Here is a 9,424-nt window from a genome sequence, read left to right as displayed (position 1 = left end):
TTTAAAAAAAAAACCTTATGATTTCTGTTTCAGTAAAATGGGGTGATAATAATTTATCTGTGTTGTACAAATGCTTTATTTGCACTCTGTTCTCCAAGCTAACATTTTCTAATGCCTTTTAACTACCAGAAAAAGTGAAAACTTTGCCCTAAAATATTTCCATTCAAATTTCCTAGATTAAATCATATGCTTTTAAAGCTCACTCTGTGATCGGAACTGTTCCTGCAGCACTCCAACCCAGCTAGTTGAGCAGCATGAGAAGCAATAGAGTTGTTTTAATAGTGCAGTGCTAGTTTGGAATAGATTAAAACAGGAAGGTTTCGCAGTCAGCAGCTTACAAAGCCCATTGCCAACAGAAAGATCCTCTTGAAAGGAGGATCTCTGCAAATTTTTAAGAATAAAGAGGTGGGAGGAAGAGACCATTGTACATAATTAGAGCAGAAAGGGCTTGAAATGTCTTAAAATATAAGACATGTGCCAGCCTGCAAGGAACATGAGCAAAGAGAAGGCATTTCCTTTGGCCTGCTCTTTCATTCTGACCTACTGTAAAGATTACTGCATTTAGCTCCAGGGCAGCTCTTATGGGTCATTTTTACCTACAAAATTATGCCTCCATAGCCTAGGATCTCATATGATCTGATGGTTCCTGCATTAATTACTGAAGAGCGGGTTCTTCCCTACTCGCTCGGATGTTGGTCCCTGATGGTGCAGGCTCTGCATCAGAGGATTTGTAGCTGCATCATGGCAGGAGCTGGGAAATTATAAACCAGCAGAAAGAAAGAAAACACTGAAAATTAACTTTTCTAAAAGCACCAGAAGTTTAAAGTACTCAAAGGATGTTTTTTATAAAGTCTAGGGAGAATATAGACTGCAGTCATATGGATTTCATGGAATGAAATCCTGGTGTGGTGCTAACAGTAAAAGAGGGAAAGAAGAAAATTATCTGATTGTCCCATCATGCAAATCAACAGCTGCAAATGTTCATGCTGGGTGAGATCCCAGGGGCTGAAACATCATGTCATTGAGCTTAGACTCCTGTCCCCTGGTGCTGGACCCCCATTTCAGCTCAGGAGGGAAGATAGCACCTCCAGGCAGGCATCCCAAGAATGCTGAAATCCTCCCCAGCACAGCTGATGGTACAAAAACCAGCACATCACTCTGGATTTCAGAAGGAGATTGCTGGGTTTAACTGCTCTTTTTGGGTGGCTGCCCAAGAGAATTGATTGTCAGAGAGCAAAGGCTTGGGCTGACTGTGAATCAGGAGCTAATAAAATGTCCCAAGGGACAGGTGACGGCATGCCAATTGTTTTTGAAAGTGTAGGCTTTTAAACATGACATGACTACCAGAAAAAAACCCCAAAAAACCAACCCAAGAAAAAAGAGAAAAAAGAAACTAATTTTTGTCATAGCTAGAACATTAAAGCATCTGATTTCAAGAGGAAAAAAGAAAACAAGGGGATTTTTATCTGCAAAATCTAACTGGAAAACCATCCAGTAATTGAGTATCCACAATGCTGACTCAGATAGGTAAGACTTTTTTTTCCTCTGAGAAAACATCATTATCTTTTACATACCCCTCCTTTTCTCTCTAGAACTGACTGTTGTGACAATGCAGTGTAACTCCTGCCCATTACTGGACCAGTGACTGTACCAAAGAAAATGCTGTGTACAGTTAGTGCCTTGATCCAAAGAGAAACATTAATGACAAAGGAGTTTAAAGAAGCCTTGGGATAAATTCAATTTCACTAAGTTACATTACCACTCTTTCCACCAAGTTTATCTCAGCACTGATCACCCACTGCATTCACAGGGAGCGTGGCCTTCATGTAAAATGAATTTTGACAATTCATCTTTCTCTCTGGGACACAGCAGGCTGTGTTTCCAAATCCTCCCTTTCTTGGGAAGTTTTAACACTTGCTCATTAATACTTGGCTTAAAGGGCAATTTGCTGCCCACTAGTGTGTAGCCAGCATTTTTAATAAATAATGCATACTGTGTAATGGGGACAATAAAGGCCAAGGTAAGAAATGTAAAACATTTTAATGGGATGTCTTGACAAAATCTTCCCATCACCTTCTCTGAATACTTTACTAATGATCTTCTAGCTTGGGGAGATTTTTTTTTCATTAGGAACAATTTCATAATGTACTAATAATATGCTGTTAATTGTTGAAGTAGCAAAGATCAGATGTGTTATTCCAGCTTTTCTCACTGAGTAAATGTGCTTGTGTCACACCCCAAAAGGTTCAGGTGGGTGTAAAAATTACATGCCTGGGATCCTCTGCAGCTCTGCACTGTCTGGGACAACTTCAGCCTCTCAGCACTGGGGTGGATTCCAGTTTTCAGCAGTGGAATATGGAATAATGAAGTGAAATAATAGCATTAACCAATACCTAATTAACACACAATCTATTTAATTTCTAGCTCCACCATTAGGTTACTATTAAAGTATATTTAGTTGGCCTGTGTAAAACCACATTATGACAGCTTCTCAGAGTCAGGCTATTCACAGGCCATTTGCAATGTTCATTTCTTTTCTCTTTAATGTCATAGATTTGACTTCATGAAGGTCTAGTGCAGGTTAGTGCAGAAGATGGACGATTACAGCCTAATAGGTTTTTTTCTTGGCCCTTCCAGAGGATGTATTAGAAACTTGCACAGATTCAGAGCAGACATGTGTCTGTCTCCTCCTGGACTTCCAAGCTGAGGGGGAGCTGCATTTTTAGGTAAGAGGAACTGGGATTTTGGACAGAAATGTATGTTTCTCTGCTGGGCACCCAAGCATTTCATATTTTTGCATAGTCACACAGGTAAACATGGCCAGTGCCTGAAAGAAGGCTACATCCATGTGTAAGATCTGCACATTCCCAGTTAAACTATTCCATCTACCCCAAGACTGGCAGCAGTCACAGGTATTATGGTCTGCAGCTGAGACCTTGGGGAGTCACAGTCCCATGTTCTTGCCTGCCAAGACACCCTGCAGTGATGGTCCATATCCTCTGTTGGTAACTTTAGTAAATCATTCAAAATACTGCCTAGCCCACAACATAAAGGACAGCTGTGATTTAGTAAAGCTGCAGAGCAGAGCTATCTGTGTTACCTCAACCTAGAAAAGGATGAGTTTTCAACAGACCTTCTCAGGATATTTTAATTTGTGTAAGTGCATTCAAAGCATGAAAGCAGACGGACAATATGTGAATTATGAACTAATTGGGGGAAGATGGAAATGAGAAGGTAAATTTCATTTACATTATCTCCCTTTTTATGCTTGCTAAGGTCTAAGGTAAAGGCTCGGTCTCTTTCTGGTCCATAAAATATGGATTGCTATTTTCAAACTACATCAACACTGCTAATAGCCATTCCCATTAGTCAGCCGTATAATAGCATTATGATGCTATGAAATATTGACATGATAAAACAGTGTAGCCAGAGGTTACTGACAGTGCACACTCTGATATTGACAAATAAATGCTGATTTTTAATGCACTCCTTTTGCCACCTTTCTACCTGGCTGACAGTGTATAAAAAACATTTTTCCAGATCCTTCACTCACTACTGTTAATAACACCAGCTGATGGCAGAGGACCACTGAAATTAATGAGGCTATTCCCAATGATGTTTTTCAGGGTGGATAAAAGATTCAGGAGTTTGGTTAAAATGGGGCCAGCACAGCAGATTTTATATCCCAACCAATGTAGTGAAAAGAAAAATCCTGTTTGTGGAAGCAAAATGGGTGTGGAGGTTCAAGGAACTAACAAAGGAGTTGGTGGACAATATACAACTTTTGGGAAATGTAAGCACAGAGAAACAATGAAGGGAGGACAAAGTGACAGACCTGGATGCTCCAGCACCTCTTTCTTGCACCCACGTCTTCTCTGGAAGGCAGCTGCCCTGTGTTCTTCAGCTACTCCTGGGGTATCTCCTTCAGCTACCTGCAAAGTCATCTTTGTGCAAAACAAATATATTTAAACACAAATCCAGCTACCCCAAGGGAGTCTTCAATTCTATCATCGATTCAGTGCCTAATTTTATATCCTAAATCATATCTGCAGTAGTATTAATTTTGTTGGGTTTAGGCAAATTTCATGTAATATTTGACAATAGAGTATAGATGAAAGGGAGAAGTCTAGTTTCCAGAAATAATGATTACAGGTCACATACTAGAATATGTTCCAGAAACATTGAGCCTGAAATTATATATTTGATTTAAAACATATCCTCTGTACCAGAAAATCTGTACCATTCACTAGTGCTCTCGCCACCTCTTGTTTTTAGTTATGCCTAGTTTCACAGTGTTGATTCTTCATTTGTAACCAATGTCCACATAAAATTTCAGATGTGGCCATCTTTCTCTTTCAGTCATTTAAGCACTGTCTCCTCATTTACAGCTTTGTGTCCCATCAGAATTTGGAATAAAGACTCTTGCTAGGCAGAGGTGCTTCACTCACTGATGTTTGCAGAGCAGTTGGATGTACCCAGGATCTAAGGTCCAGAGGCACTCTCCTGCACATATTCCTGCTTCCTTGACACCTGAGAGGAACCCAGAACAGTTTTCTGTGTCTCCTGGAGGATGTGTCTGCTGGACTCACTCCCCTCCTCCCAGGGCTCCACCCTCTCATTCCTCCAACCCATCTAGTTTAATGACGACTAATTTCCACTGCACATAAATCACCAGCTCCCCCTTCTTTTCCTGCAAGAATCCTTATTCTGTGGTACATACCTCCTTATCTGTTCCTGTAACCAGCTGTCCTTCCTTTGATGGTTTCTTCCAGAGCTGCTACACAAATCCCCAGACCATATAAATCCCATCCTGTGGAAATGTGGTGGTTTTGCCACCGGGGTGTCCAGCCCACTCCTGAGATGACAGGACTCAAGGAAAGGCCTGTAACAAGCACGGGCTTTGATGTTGTCTTCCCACACACACTATCGCCTGGTGTCTGAGGCTGTTTGTCCCACAGGAGGGTGCAGCAAGGGCAGCCTGAGGAGAGCTTGTCTGGTGGGGCCCATTCCAGGAAGATTCGTGTTTCTGGTCTCCATTATCTGCAGGAGTCAAGCAGAGGACATGTCAGAGCAAGCTGCTGGGGAGTGCTGAGCTAGGGAGAACACAGCTGCCTCTGAACAAACACAGCTCCTGTGTGCCTTTAACAGCTTACACTTCACAGGCAAGGTCTGGCTAAGACAGGAAATTTCCCCACCAGAGGCTGTAGCCCCTACCTGCACCACAGACCACACAGGGGAGCGGAGCAGCGCCGGGTGAAGAACAGAGGGAGACAAGGTTGGGTTACTGCTCCCCTCCTGCTTCCTGGCACTGCTGGGACAGTGACATCTCCTCTTCCTTCCCTCCAACGTGTGATACATTCTCTTGCTTAAGCTTTAAGATACAGAGGCACAAGGATGCTCTGAACTGCTGTACAATAAAGACAAGGATGAACGAGAGAAATAGGAGCAATTAAGAGTTTGCCACTGTGACTATTGTAGTACCACAGGGCTGATAGAAATCCTGGAGGAGGCTTACATCCCTGCTAATCTCAACTGCTTTCTCTGGTCTTATTCAGGAGACAGCTCATGAGAACAGGCTTTCAAAACCAGAACTTCCTGTAAGATTTAACATGACCAGATTTCAGCACAGGTTTGAAACCTTGCTCAGACTAGGACAGGATGCCTGGAATATGCTCTCCTGAGTTAGCACATTCTCTGCTGATCTGGCTCCTTACCTGAGCACTGCTTAATAGCCATGAAGTAGCAGAGAGCATCCCAAGTTTTGTGCTACACTGCTGAACTGGTGGGTGAAGCGTGAGCAATTAAAAATGCAGTCAGAAATAAGTTTTCAGTTGCAATAGATAAGATAAATGATATGCAAAGCAGCTGCTTGTCCTTACTATTTACCTTGGTTTAGAAACTGATGGCAACCCTCCAAAGAAATAAGTTTAAACTGAACACTGAACTCAGTTTAATTAGTTTTAAGATACTGACACCACAGCAAGAACCATCAGACAAAACTTCAGTGCTGGATCAAACATATGGCTTTATCTGTGTCCAATGTGAGGCTTTTGCTGCCTAAACCTGAAAACTTCTTATCACTTAATGGCTTGGCTCAAAAGAAAGCTGATTTGGGATGGTAAGTGGATTGACTGACCAGTTTGTGTTTTAAGACTAATCCACATGTGCTGTACTTCACAGTGCTCCTTGGTGAACTACTCACCTTGTTCTGAAGCTTTCAGTATAAGCTATCTTCTGTGACAAGTGCAGGGAGATGCAGTGAAGAGTTAAAAGTGAATCTCCTGCCTCTTTGAACTGTTTTCTCAGTACTTCATGTACACAGATACACTTTTGATGTGTTAACTAGAAAATCTGACTGAAAAAGAACAAAGCAGCTGTCACTGAAAGGAAGACACTGACGAAGAACCACACAGCCTTTTATTGAAGAACTGTCAAGATTGATCCTACAGCACTCAGTTTGTCTGTAGTATTTATCAAAGACCTAGATCAGATGAAGGAAATTAAAAAAAAATAAAAAATTCTATCCACTGGACATTTAAAAATGGTATCTGAAAATGCATTACATTTAAAACACCTATGAGAATGGGTTTTTTAACAGTTCAGGGACTGGAATATAAGTACACTGGCATTTTTCACTAGTCTTGGAAAACAATAATTTGTCATTGTTGAGAAAACCCCCTTAACTGCTTGCAAAGTTTTAAGCAGCAAACTTGATTAAAAATCATTCTGTACTAGAAAATAAATTAACTCAGAGAAAGTTCAAAATCTCTTGAAAAGAGAAGCAAAGCAAGCAATGCACTCTTCTAAGTACTGATATTCACATCACAGTTGCACTGTGAGAGTTGAAAACAAGATCAAGGCACAAGAGTGCCAGAACCTCCCCAAACATCTGGGCAGGGGGCAGATGGCCACATGAGCAGAGGGATTAAGGTGTTTGCCCACGGTCACATGAGGAGCCCTTCGGACAGTCAAACCTGCATCCCTGAGGGTTTTAATCCAATATTCCACCACAAGGCCAGCTGCTAATTGAACACCCTTGCTGGCCTAGGGATGAAGCATGTGATGCATTTCTCACAGGACTGCCAATGAATGGCATTGAAAGGATATTGAAAGCCAAAACCTTCTCTGGATCAATACCATAAGTCCTGATCCTGAGCTCCTGGAGAAGCCAGCATTCCATGGTGGGTAGCACAGCAAAACCTGTGGTTACTGCCTGGTGTCTCTTGGCAAATGCTGACAGTTTAATGGTGTCAGCTCTGGAGTTATCTCCAACACAAAGACAGTAAGACCACTACTTAAAAGTAACAAAAGCACCTTCTTTACTTCCAAAAAACAGAAGTTGCTACACAAGGTGCTCTGAAGTATTATTCAAATATTAATTAACACTCAGATTCTACTCATCTACACATACACACCCATTTCAGGAGAGTGAGACAGATTAGGGTTTCTGTCAGCCATGGGCAGAAATTGCACTTAGGAGACATGGAAACCTGCATTGAAAGAAAAAGTGCTTTGTGCCACTGCCCTTTGTGAATACGTACTCCTGGAAAGTCTGGTGTGGAATTCTGCTTCCCGGGCTTTCTCTGGCACTGTTTCTCATGGACTACAAAAGGGGTTGCTGGCCTTTTTTTAGCCAAGGCTCACCTGAAGAAGTCAGAAGAAATCTGCACCACATTGAGTCCAGGTCCCTCCACCACCCTCACAGATTTTCACTCATGATGGTTAACACCTCCTAGCTGCCAAGGCTGCCAAAATTCCCACCTCTCCTCCAGAACAGTAGACCCACATCCCTGAGCAGGGTAGGGCATATGGCCAAGAGAGGCAGATATAAGGTACATCTGAGAGCTGCCCATAGTGGGGTCAGGCACTCTCCCTGCACTGCCAAGAGGGATGTTTGCTAATAAGGTAGTCAGGCCTTCATCATTAATTCATGTGCCTATGGATGAGCACATTTCAGGCCTGCCTCTCCCTTGAGAAACGGCCCTGGGAGACGTGGCAGTGGGTTAGGCAAAGCAGGGGTTAAGGAGTTGGATTGGGAATAGACGTGTGTCTCAGTTTGACAGTCATACGCTAACTGGGGATGGGTGAACAGATGCTCTCCGAATGCTAATGTCACTCATGGTGTTCTACTTTGGGCAGACTTTCTCCACCAGCACAAGTCATTTGGGAAGCAGCTGAGCTTGGAGGAGCTGGTGGCCATTCTCCTGGGGCAGTGGGGCTCTGCCCAGCCAGATCTCAGCCCAGCACTCGTGGCCAGACTAAAACATTTTGCTCAAACATTGCTTAAGTGCCTTAAGCCAGCATTGCCCCTTTTTGCCAGCCCTTGGCAAGGGGCAGGGGGTAATTTCTCTAAATCACCAGGGAATGCGGCCTAAGCCATTCAGATACTCTTGGAGGAATTAAAAAACACATTGGACTTGCCATGTTCGTTGTAAAAGACATTTACAAGTCCTTAGCCAGCATATCTCCATCGATTTAGACACCAGTTCTGTATTCAGACTGGCTCCTACTCAGACTCCACTTCTGAAGCACCTTTTGAAGCTGAAGTGTCTGTGCTATCAAAGCCAGTGCACGGTCAAGACCTCGAATAAGAGGCTGCTCAGATCCAGGATGTACCACGGCGACCTGTGACATTGGATAGTAATCATTAACAAGGCTGGCTTTAACTGCACTGGGAGAAAATAGATATTTATATAAACTTAGAGCAGAAGATCCCAGAATTTTAAGATCACTTTGGAGCTGTCCATAATAAACAAAATAGCAGAGCTCTTCCCTAGCTCTACCCATGTAAGAAGCAGGCAGAGGCTTTCTCACATATGATGCTGTCAGTGCAGTAACACTGATTTACACCACTGAGAATCTGTCCCAGAGATTTGACTTTTTCTGAGAAACACTTCCCGCTGTGGCAGACATAACGCCATATCAAAGGCATGTGCTGTAATACACAATAAAGATATAGCTTTCATAATTTTCAATTACACTTCCTCTGCAATGATGTTAGTGAATCTCACCCAAAAGTAAATTATTCAGTGCAGATGATATAGAAATCGTTTGATGAGTGTCACTTTTCCATTTAAAGTTTTACCAAGATCTTCTTGGATAAAGGGTCTCTTTTTTTTTTTTTTTTTTTCACATGACACATTTTATATTTTGTTTCTCTCCCTTACCTTCATTCAGCAGGCTTTTTCAACTTTTTAATATACTTTTCTTACAAAACACTGAGTAGCCATTCAAATAGGTCTATTCAGGAGAAGTGCTCTTTCATTCTGCCAGAAATACTAATATATATGTTTTATTTAGTTTTAAGAATACTAGTTTTTTCATTTTGAGAACTTTGAAAGCTGGAGCCAAATATGAAAAGGCAACCTTCTTTCAAGGCAGGCTTGGAGGGAGAAGTATTGTGGGCTGCACTGGAAATCCTTTT

Source organism: Anomalospiza imberbis, chromosome 11, assembly GCF_031753505.1.
Source record: "Anomalospiza imberbis isolate Cuckoo-Finch-1a 21T00152 chromosome 11, ASM3175350v1, whole genome shotgun sequence".
Lineage (NCBI taxonomy): Eukaryota > Metazoa > Chordata > Aves > Passeriformes > Viduidae > Anomalospiza > Anomalospiza imberbis.
The sequence above is the reverse complement of the archived record's forward strand: the minus strand, read 5'-3'. Positions refer to the sequence as shown.